At 47.7% G+C, this 12,083-nt stretch overlaps 1 long non-coding RNA gene across 1 annotated transcript in view; it reads left to right on the top strand.

The window, feature by feature from the left end:
* Nucleotides 1-3,365, top strand: part of LOC131506824 (uncharacterized) — a 34,585-nt gene extending 31,220 nt beyond the window's left edge. Inside the window, exon 3 of the long non-coding RNA XR_009259165.1 lies at nt 2,403-3,365. This is a non-coding gene — a long non-coding RNA (uncharacterized LOC131506824). The remainder of the gene's footprint in view (nt 1-2,402) is intronic.
* The last annotated feature ends 8,718 nt before the right edge of the window (nt 3,366-12,083 follow it).

The following is a 12,083-nucleotide window of genomic DNA, read 5'->3' as shown; positions in this document are numbered from 1 at the left end:
GGAGCAAGGAAGAAATGTGCACATGGGTCTCTATTGTGGTTTCCATGGGAAGGAAGAAGTGAGGCAGGGGAAGCAGGCTTTGGATTGGCTAGTCTGAAAAACTTCAGTAGGCTCTGGGGCATAACAGCTGTCCCTAGCTGTTGGTACCTGACCCCACAGTGATAAGGGCAGGTGGATTGTGGCCCGGAGTGCACAAGCCTGACTTGGTTGGGTTGTAAGCTCTGGACTGGTTGGTTTGCATTTTAGAAGCCTGCTCTGGGGCAAGTTGCTTACAAGCTCTAGAAATTCACTAGCTCTGAGACAGGCGGAGACCCCTCCGTGGTCAGCAAGCCCCCAGATGTCAAAGCATCAGAATACAGACCATCAAAGACATGGTTAATACACTGCCCAAGCCTTTGTGTACTACAATATGTATTATTTTCTCATAACCTATTCACTTGAACTTCCTATTTAAATTACTTTTAGAGCATGAGAGTGGTTTATAAAAATTAGGTCTACAACTAGTTGTCTACATATCTGTATATCTATGATTTTCATTTTCAGATTGCCAAGAGGATGTTTCAAAAGTTCCTTTCAAAACAGGGCATAGGGTCGGATGAGATTGGGAGCCGTAGATGTGTTACAGATGATGAACCTGGGACCTGGGGAGCCCACGTGACTCTCCCAGGATGACAGTGGGTTAGCAAAAAGTTGGGACCCAGCGCTCGCTCCAGCCTAATCTCTGCAAGGCTTTCTTTGGCACCAAGCTGCCTCGGTTGAGTCAGAACTGCCCCCACAAAAAAAGTAGTATTAGTGCGCTCCGCAAATACCCACAGTGAATACCTATAGCACTCAATACAAATAATGAGTACATAACAGCAAAAATTTGCCCCAAAAATCAAGTTTGTATTTCATCTTTTGGTAAGACTGGGGAGGTAGAACACATGTAGCCCATTCCCTGCATCCTTTCTGCCCTGTTTCCTCCATTTCTGTGTTGGTCAAAAAGAAGCAATAGGTTTGCCCTGCCTTTTTTTTCCATCTTTTTAGCAGCCCAACTTCCTCATAACATCCTTCCTGACCTACTAACGGTGAAATCGTCACGGTCTCCCAAAGACTTCACCTGGCCTGTAGATCCCCTCCACCAGGGCTCCTTCAGTTTCCTGCAAATTGCCCGGGGCTGCTGTAAAAATGCAGTCAGTGTTTCTAACAAGCCCCCAGGTAATGCTGAAGCTGCCCGGACAAGGGCCCCTACTTAGAACAGAAAGACTCTCCGAATAAAGCCACGGGTCTCAAACCAGCTTATCAGTACGGGTATCTATCTGAGCAGCTTCTTAAAAATACAGCCTCCCAGCCCCCACTTCATACCTATACTATCATAAGAGATGATAAAAGCAGAGCCCAGAATGTGAATTTTTAGAAGCTCTCCAGAGAGCTCGATAATCAACCAGGTTTGGAAACGCTCTCCCCGGCAACAATACAATGTTGACCTAATGCCTATGAGTACTACAACGATGTTATAACTTAATTTGGAATTGGCTTTCAGAGGTAAGCATCTTGCAGGCTGCTGCAAACCCTGAGTGATCGTTCTGTTCTGTATTTTCATGCTCAGGCCAGATTCCAAGAACTGTTCCTTCCCACACAATTACAGGACCGAACCAGATGGGGAAATGATCTAAAACAATCTTGTGGTGTTAATATCTTATTTACATGTATTTATACATCTCTTAAGATGATCATAGTAGTTGCCAGAAACCCAAATTGAAACATTTCACTGCATTAGGATTTTAAAACTAGGGCACTGGTGTGTATTTTACCAGAAGTTTATATTTGCATAATTATGAGTAGCCTGCATTTTCTTGAGCCCCTGTCTGTGCCTTCATCAAAGGCTTGAAGACAACCTGGCCTCAGAGGGAAATTCTTACAGAGGGAAATTCTTAAAGCAGTCTATTCCTCCCACCAGAGAAGGGGGAGGTGGGTGGGGGGAAGATAACAGTGGAGGGGAACCCCAAATTAGGATGCTGCTATTTATGCTGAAATTTGGGTGCCCTCAAAATCCATGTGTTGAAATCCTAACCCCCAATGTGACGGTGTCTGGAGGTAGAGCCTTTCGGAGTGATTAGGTCATGAATGGGATTAGGGCCCTTATAGAGGAGACCCCAGAGAGCTTCTCCACTCCTTCCACCATATGAAGACATGGCGAGAAGACAGCTGTCTATGAACCAAGTAGGCTCTCACCAGACACTGAATCTGCTGGTGTCTTGATCTTGGACTTCCAGCCTCCAGAACTGTGAGAAATAAATTTCTGTTGTTTATAAACCACACAGTCTATGGCGTTTTATTATAGCAGCCCAAACAGACTAAGACAAATGAACTTCTGAGCTGCAGAAACACTTAAAAAAATTTTTTTTTCCCATTTTTTCCAGAAGAGCACACCAGAGAACTGCAGTGATGGACTGTACCAGCTACAGCCATAGTTCATCGAATCTGACAGAGAAGTAACACTGAGGCCCAGATGGGAGGATTCAGGCGGGTCGTCGGGGCTGCTGAGGAAATTTTGGAAATGTCTCCGGTGGGACGAGGAGTTCCAAAAGGCAAGGTCATTTTTTCCAGCCCAATATGCCACTGTGGTTAGGGACGTACTCTGCCTTCAGGCTCAAGTGTGTTCCAGAGAAATGCACCTTCCATTTTCAGATGGCAAGTCAGTGTTCCCAGGGGGCTGTTATGCTCCACAGACAACTGCTCAAGACCCTGTGTAGCTGGTCCCTGTGTGGGCTTGGCAGCTCAGCCCTGGGCTCCACGAGGCAAGGTCAGGGCTTTTGGGTTCACACCTGTCTCCCCAGCATCCAGTACGGTGCCTCACTCATGGCAGCTATTTAATGAACAAGTGTCGACTCATGGAATGGACTAGATGTTATGTTTGTTAATTGCAGAGGTGCCTGATGCACCTTCTAGTTTCCACATTCTTCAGGAGTTAGGACTTCACAGGGAGGTATTATTTTTATTTGACTTTGCATTAAGCAAGTCTTTTTATTCTGATGCCTTGACATCTGGGCCTTGCTGACCCTGAAGCAATGGCGCCTCCCATGGCTACCAGTTCTTAGAGTGAGGGAGTCAGCAACAATCATGACTTTCTTATGCAAACCAGCCAATCTGGAGCCCACATCTCCAACCACCTCCTCTATTAGGCTATCTATCACTCTCTAGGCCTTTATCCACCTGCCCTACTCACCCCAGGGCCAGTACCAGACAACTAAGGAAGCGTCTATGACCCCAGAGCCCACTGAAATTATTCAGAATAGCCAATCCTATGTCCTGCTTCCCCTGTCTTACCTACTTCTTCCCACGGAAACCACAATAAAGACTTTTGACCATACTTCCCTCCACTGTTTCTGCCCCCTGACTGACTCTGGTGCTTCCCCATGTGCCCCCCCACCCCAAACACACACACAGCTCAGTGTCCTCTCTCCTCTTGGAATCTGTGAGTAGCAAACGATCCTTTCAGGGGCACCTGGCTGGCTCAGTCAGAAGGGCACGCGACTCTTGATCTCGGGTGGTGAGTTCAAGCTCCATGCTGTGTGTAGAGATTACTAAAAATTTTAAAAAATGTTAATTGCTTAAAAAAAGAGAAAGATCATTCCAATGGCAATCTTCCATGATCTGTTAGCTTTACCATACTTGAATAATCATAAAACCTACATTTTTAAAACAGACATATTGTGAAATCACAGGATATCAGACCTATTTATAGTCAAGTGTAGATTTCCAGACAATTTCAATGATCTGGAAGGAACATTTACTGTGGATAATAAGTAGTGCAGTATATTAAGACTGTTTAGGGTTCATCCCAGCCAGGGGTCAGTCAGAGCAGCAAAGCTGCTAGAATCTAGATCTCATATATATACCATCAGGGTATTTGCACGGCAAACCATGTTGACAGAGAGCAGGGTATGGTCCTCTGCAGTGAAGGGCAGGTCTGTTTGCTGCCTAATGTGAGAAAGATAATGCCTCCCCTGGAGCAATGTTCAGACATGCTTACTGTCCACCATAAAGGACAGGCTCACAGGGAAGCCTGGGTGGCTCAGTTGGTTAAGTATTTAACTTTCACTCAGGTCATGATCTCACGGTTCACGAGTTCAAACCCCCCATCGGGTTCTCTACCATCAGCACAGAGCCTGCATGGGATCCTCTGTGCCCCTCTCTCTCTGCCCCTCCCCCCACCTCAAAAATAAATAAACATTAAAAAAAAAAAAAAGACAGGCTCACAAAGCTTGAGCTTACTCCCAGTAAAGCCACCCTATGCCTCTACGGGCAGCACCTGGCCCTCATCACATGGCCCTGTGGGAACTGGGCCCTGGGAGACGAGCACAAACCCCAATACTCTGGGTACTGCTGTGGCTGTAATAGGATCCTTTGTCTCTGACCCCGAAGTCTTGTATCTTCTACCAGCAAACATGAGGCCGTGCAGGCTAACTCATAAGCTTGTGAGGAGGGTACAATCTCACACCCTTCACAGTTGCTGGTACTCCAGCCTCCTGGGGAGGGGGAAAGGGTTTTCACTCCCCCTTCTGTCACTGGTCTGTGAGGCTGTCTTTCTTAGCGATTGCTCTGTGCCTACCTCTGGAGGAACAGGCATCCGGAGGAGTCACAGCCAGCCTTCTTGTGCTGACCCAAAGAAGAGTCATTGACAATTGGGCCACAGAGGCCACACCACAAAGCCAAGTGACAGAGGGAACTCCTTTTGGGAAAGCCCCTTTATTAGTCTGCTAAGACTGCCATGACCAAGTACCACAGACTACGTGGCTTGAACAGCAGACATTCATTTTCTCAGTTCTAAAGACTGCAAGTCCCAGACCAAGGTGCTGGCCAATTTGGTTCCTGATGAGAGTGCTCTCTCTGGCTTGCAGATGGCCACCTTCTTGCTCTATCCTCACACGACCTTTCTTCTGTGTGTGTGTGAAGACAGAGAGTGAGCCAGTGTCTCCTCTTGTAAGGACACCAGCCCTACCGGGTCAGGGCCCCAACCTTGTGATCTCATTTAACCTTCGTTGCCTTCCTAAAGGCCCTATCGCCAAATACAGTCACACTGTGGGTTAAGGCTTTGACATATGAATTTGGTTTCAGAGGGGGGAAGACACAATTTAGTCCATAGCAGCTCCCACATGGCTGTGAGGTAGGTCGGCCACATTCACAGTCTTAAAAACATGATAAAGCATCTTAACGTTTCATCCACCTGGGGGAGGAAGAGCAAAAGGTAATCCTCGGGAAGACAAATGGAGAGAAGGACGTAGCAAGTGCTAGTAGCCCTCTGGCTTCTGAGTTGAGCTTCCTGCAGTTTTCTTCATGTTTTTTGTCTGGTCAAGTCACAGTCTCCTGCTGTGGTGTCTCCCTGTAGAAAGCCATTGCCCACTTTGTGCCTTGGAGGAAGTGTGCTGAAGAGCAGGCCATTGAAATTCTTTCTACATCGTAGCTTTGAAAAGAAACCCAGAGGAGCTGACCGATGCCCAGGAAGTGCTCAGAGCACCCTCCCACGCTTGCTCTAAACACACCCACTGTTCTCTCTCATCTGCTGTGGTGATTCCTCGACCACCCCAAACGTCTACAGTCCCCCCCTTACTGTTCTCTCTGGCGACTCCCTGCCTCTGCGCAGCCTCTGCCCCCTGCCTGCTCACCCCTGCTCCCCTCCTTCACTTGGCTGATTTCATAAAGATTACCTCGGACAGTAGCTTTATTCATAATTGTCAAAACTTAGAAGCAACCAAGCTGTCCTTCAGCAGGTAAATGGATAAACTGTGGTGTGTCTGCAGGATAGAACAGTATTCTGTGCTAAAAAGAAATGAGCTGTCAATCCATGATAAGACAGGGAGGAACCTTAAATGCATATTACTGAGTGAAAGAAGCCAATTGGAAAAGTCTTATATTGTATGACTCCAACTATATGACATTCTGGAAAAGGCAAAACTGTGGAGACAGTAAAAAGACCAGTGGTTTCCAGGAGTTAGGGGGAAAGGAAGGGTGAGTAGGGGGAGCACAGAGGACCTTTAGGGCAGTGAAACTACTCTGTATGACATTATCAAGGTGGATACGTATCATTACAAATTTGTCGAAATCCATAGAATGTACAACACCAAGAATGAAACTTGATGTAAACTACGGACTTTGAGTGATGAGGGTGTGTCCAGGCAGGTTCATTAGTTATAACAAATGTACCCCTCTGGTGGGGGATATTGATAATGAGGGAAGCTTATGTATGTGTGGGGGCAGGGGGGTACATGGGAAATCTCTGTACCTTTTAATCAATTTTCCCATGAACCTAAAACTGCTCTAAAAAGTAAAACCCAGTATGAAATGGAATAAATAACTTTTAAAAGACTCACCTAGATAAAAGACATCATCCTTTCTAGACTCGATGCACTGGAAAAATTGCAAGAGAAAATCTTTTCTGGCTCAGTGAAACATTTCTTTCTGGTGGAGGTTCTTCCTCCTTAGAAGAAACCTGATAGTTTCCAACTTACTTAGTCCTATAGGTAAGGCCAAAGGAATAGGCAAGAAGCGAATCTCAACATCCCAACCTCAATAGCTGGAATAAGTCACCTTCCTCTGTGGTTCCACAGCACCCTGTGTTTACCTAATGGACAGTAGTTATGCAGTGCTTGCTATGTGCCAAGTTGTGCCAAGGAACTGTACTATAATTCTCATCATATCCCGTGAAGTAACTATTATTACCTCCACTTGGCAGACAAGGAAACTGAGGCGTGACAAACTTGCCAAAGAGCCACCAGTTGGTAGGTGGAGGGGCCAGGAGTCAAATCAAGTCATTTTCCTCCAGTGCCCGGTCCCCCACCACTGCGCCTTATGGTCTCTGCATAGACCTTTTTGCCCTGAGATGCGACTGCCGGCCTCCTCTGCCAGCCCGTGGACCCCATGGAGGCAACACTGCATCTTCCTGTATTTTCAGCCCCTTAAGAACAGCACATATCAGTATTTCAATATGTATTTTTGAAAAAAAAAAAAAAGCAGGTTGATTTGCACTTGGTAAGACTGGGTGAAAATGGCATAGCCATCCATGTCCCGGGGCAGGGGGGGCGGGGGGGGACAGATGGCACAGTCAGGTTAGACTAATCGAGGAGCGTTTAATGGAGGGACTATTTGCAAAGCTATGGCCCAGGGAAGTACCCAGAGCCTAGTCCCAGCTGGCTTTCTTGCTGTCTATAGAGTTGAAGGGGGCAAGGGCAGGGAAGGGTTACCAGAACCTGGAGATGAACAGGGTGTGCAGAGAGGGCTGCCTGACCAGAGCTGGGATCTTCTGGTTGAAGGACACAGCCAGCCTGCAGTGACTCTGCAAGGGGAGGTGAGGAAAAAATACTGTGATCTTTCCCACCTGGCCTCCAGGAGACTGCTGGGACAAAATATGTCCCCAGTGAGAAGCTAGGGAAGAAGAGAAGTGCTGTTAGTGGCACACGTAAAGGATTGTGGGTTTTCAGGGAAGGCAGTGGCATTTGTGGGTAGGTTTTGAAAAGACGGAGATGTGGGGAGAGGATTCCTCCCTGAGAACACAGCAGGGCAAAGGTGCAGTGAGCCAGGAGCACAAGTGTGTCCGTCCCACCATGGCCGCTTGGCTTGGTCAGAGAGCAGAGTCGTTGATGGTGGAGCTACAGGGACGGGCTGTTTACAGCCACAGTGAGGAGGTCCTTGAGTGCCAGGCCAAGGGTGCAGAAATGTTTCTGTAAGATGCTGAGCAGGAGGGCAGTGTGCTTACAACTGTGCTTGAAGAAGACTGTAGCAGGGGCAGCATGACGATGGCCACCAGCTTTGAGCCAAGGGATGGAGAAATAGGCAGCAGGCCACCACAACATCGTGTGCTATGGGCTGAATTGTGATGACCCCCAAACTCCTATGTTGAAGCCCTAACCCCCATACCTCAGAATGGGAATGTATTTGGAAATAGGGTCTTTAATGAGGTAATTAAGTTAAAATGAGGCCATGTGGGTGGGCCCTATCCGATCTGACCAGTGTCCTACCAGAAGAGGATATCAGGGGGCACCTGGGTGGCTCAGCCGGTTAAGCGTCTGACTTCAGCTCAGGTCATGATCCCACAGTTCATGAGTTCAAGCCTCACATCGGGCTCTGTGCTCACAGCATGGAGCCTGCTTGGGATTCTCCCTCTCCCTCTCTCTCTGCCCCTCCCCTGCTAGCGTGTGCTCCCTCTCTGTCTCTCAAAATAAATAAACATTAAAAAAAAGAAGAAGAGGAGGACATTAGGACACAGGCACACACAAAGAGAAGACCGTGCGAGGACACAGGGAGAAGACGGCCATCCACAAGCCGAGGAGATTGGCCTCAAAAGGAACCAACGCTATGGACACCTTGATCTTGGACTTCTAGCCTCCAGAACTCCGAAGAAAGAGATTTCTGTTGTTTCAGGTGCCCAGTCTGTGGTACTTCATTACAGCAGCCTCAGGAAACTAACAAAGCCCAGGAAAGAAAATGATAAAGAGACACACTCAGAGAAGGCTGGCCAAGGACCATGTCTCATTGGACAAGAGTACTGAGGTCCAGGATGACCCAAGGCCGTAAGCCCAGTGGCGAGGGGCATGGTGGAACCACTGACGGAAGCAGCAAGCAGGCGATGCTCAGTTCCAGGAAAATGAAGTCTGTTTCTGATCGTGAGCTGCAGCTGCTGGCAGGATGTCTAGGCAGAGTTGGCCTTCCCATGGCATTAAAGGCTGATCTGAAGCCCAGAGGCTTGCCAGAGGTGGAGATACAGATGTGGGAAGGGGGATGCATGAGATCACTTTGGGAGGGAGGACACACAGCACGAGGGCCGGGAGACAGGCTCAGAGGGAACCCACAGCGGGCAAGGAGACAAAGGGCTGGTCAAAAACACAGAGGACAGTGTCCCAAAGGCCAGCAACAGGCTGTTGAGACCCAGGGCTCATCCTGCCAGCCCTGGGGGAGGACAAGGGCTCATGGATGACCTTTCAGGAGAGGGTCACTGCAGAGGGGTGGGCGAAAGCCTGACTGCCAAGGGATGAGGTAGCGAGGAGTTTAGGAAAGGAAACCATAAGTTTCATGTACTCCTTTTAGGAGTTTGGAAAAAGGGAGAGAAGTGGTAAATCGGGCCATGGGAATTTTACTGTACTTGTTTTCATTTTATTTTTTTTATCATGGTTACACAGACGACTATACATGACATAAAATTTACCATTTTAATCGTTTTTAACTGTACAGGTCACTGTCATTAAGCACACTCACACTTATGATGTGTGAACATCATCACCGTCCATCACAGAACTCTTCATCTTCCCAAACTGAAACTCCATCCCCATTAAAAATAAGTGCTCCTTCCCCCACTCTGTCTAACTCCTGGCAACCCCCATCCTACTTTCCGTGTCTAGGAATCTGACCACTCCAGGAACCTCATGGAAGTGGATCATACAGTACTTGTCCTGTCGGGGACTGGCTTCTTGCACTTGGCATAATGCCCTCAAGGTTTGTTTACGTTGTAGTATCTACCAGAACATCCTTTCTTTTTGAGACTGTGGGGCTTCTCTTTCTCATAGTGGCACAGCCCTGAATATGTCAAAGAGGGAAAGAAAACAGTAAGGAAAGATGGAAAAGTGGAAGGATGAAAGGCAGGGAGAAAGGCAGGACAGAGTAGACGGAGGGTCCGGTTTAGAGCCAAGCAGGCCTGGGTTCAGATCCTGGCCTTTCCACTGCATGATTTTGAGCAATTCATGTCATCTCCCCAGATCAGCTTCCTTGTGTGCAAAATACAGAGAGTGATGTCCTTTGGTGGGATCACTGTGTGTGTAAAGCGTCCCCGGAAGGGAACCCACACTTGCTGCGTGTTTGCTTTGTGTCCTCTGCAGCTGGATACTCAGAAAGGATGGTCTTATTCAGGAGGATTTTGCCCTCGTTTTCTATGGGAAGGAGCAGAAGGGTAGAGAGGGCATGTGACATGCCCCCAAATCCACATGTGACGGGGGGAATGACCCACGTTTTCTTGATTCCCAGCCCCATCCTCTCTCCAAGGCACCAGGGAGTACCACATGGTATAAAGCAGGCTCTTCCTCTTCCCCTGGAGGGGTGAGGCACCACCTATCTGCTAGAAGGGGAAGGGGAAGTGGGTGGGAGTCAACTTGAGAATCAATCTAAGGATTGCCAAACAGCTGCGAAGAGCCACCCAGCTGGCCCCATTACTATGACCAGAGCTAAGTAGACATGGAGCCCAAGAGGTGACAGGTAACTGCCCAAAAAGCTGTATGGGAGAGGCTGGCGAGAAGGGCATCCAGGATATACAGTTCACACAAGGGAACAGGAGGCTTGCAAGACCGCCAGAGACCACGGAAGCCCAGCAGAGGTCCTCGGTTCGCTGGATTGAGTCTAGTTTGGAGGCAATCCAGTAGCTGGAGTCAGTAAAGATCTTTTCAGATGCCATTGAATCGCGGACTCTGAGTAGACACCAACAAGGGCTCCATATCCCGCAGGAGGGAAGTCAGGAAGGAAAGGCACAGAACCCTTTGATGCATGTCTGGTATATTTTCTCCAGACAGTCGCAAGGGACGGCATGCATGTGTTTTGCAATGTACATATATGATTTTTGGTGCATCAGACATCTGTCTAATGATCTTAAGCACCTGCCAGCCATAGAGTTTCAGATGCATTTCTCAGATAAGCAGGGTCTGTGTCCTGTGTTGTCCCCCCACCCTACCCTCCAGCCCCGTTGCAAATCGCTGAGTGACAAAAGCAGATTCTTGCTGGGACCACGGAACACTGGCAGTGTTACCCTGAGGCTGCTATCTAAGGAAAACATTCTGCCGAGGCCGTTTGGACAATATGGTTTTATGTGCTCATTTATTTCACACCCATGTTTTAAAATAATTCTTTTTGGCCGAAAATGTATTTTCACCTAAGATAATAGATGGAAGTTGTGAGCCGGTTACATTTCCGTCAAGTGACATTAGCATGTGTGCCACATTTTTTTCCTGAATCCCACCCCCTGTCTCCTTTCTGCTTTTCTGTCTTTTTCTGGTTCGAAGGAAGAAAATCTGGAAAGAAAATATTACCTGCATAATATACCTCTTTCTCACCTTCCTCTCCCCCACCTTGTCACAGAAGGTGAATAAGCTTCCAAGTCCAGTCCTACTTTATTTCCCAGTAGTAGAGTCTCCCTCAGACCTGTCCCTACTTCTCCACCCCCACAGTCTTTGTCTCAGTTGAGCCCTTGCCTTCTCCCACCTGGATCCTCACCGAACCTCCTCTCCAAATTGTCCTGTGATCTTCACTTTTACCCTGTAACTCATTGTCCATGCTGCAACCAAAGCAATCTCTCTGAAGCTGCAAACTGGGTCCTGTTTCATCCTTTGGGGACTTGCCATTAGTTTCAGAATACTTCCTTCTTTCTTACCAAGCCATTCGTTTCTCATTCTCTGCCCTTCTCCTCCAACACTCCATGGGGTGTCAAGTCAATCTACTCATGTACCTGGCAGTTCTATCTCCCCAAAGTGCTTTTTCCCTCCTTGCCCACCCTGCAAACTCCTAGTCACTCTTTGGGTAACTGAAGCCCACTTGGAAGTGTCTGAGGCCCACCCAAGTGTAACCGATCACTTCATCTGAGGCTCCTGCATCAAGCATGGCATGTGCACCTGGGAGTTTCCAATGTCGGCCCTGCTTGACTGAGTCCCTGACTACCAGGACTGACCTTCCTTCCTCTCCTTTGCACCTCTAGGGCCTGTCCTGTGCTTAACTCAAAACAGACCCATTAAACGTGTATGTCGGATTGAAAGGCTATGTTGAAAAGGTTAGGTCAGCTGATGGCAATGGTAGGTCTAACCCTCTATGATTATTGAAAATGTCACTCTAGTTCAACAAATATTCATGGACTATTTACTATGTGCCAGCAGCTCTTTTGAGTTCATTGCACCCAAATGAACAATGCATCATTCCTTTCATCACTGAGCTCACAGTTGATCAGTGAAGACCAGCAAAGAATATCACTAATACAAAATGAGAGGCACTAGACTAGGGGTGGGGACAAAATATTATGTAAGAGGTTTTCAACCGTGGCTATATATCCAAACGTGAGGAGTTTTTAAAAATACGCA

Source organism: Neofelis nebulosa, chromosome 3 (assembly GCF_028018385.1).
Source record: "Neofelis nebulosa isolate mNeoNeb1 chromosome 3, mNeoNeb1.pri, whole genome shotgun sequence".
NCBI lineage: Eukaryota > Metazoa > Chordata > Mammalia > Carnivora > Felidae > Neofelis > Neofelis nebulosa.
The sequence above is the reverse complement of the archived record's forward strand: the minus strand, read 5'-3'. Positions and strand labels throughout refer to the sequence as shown.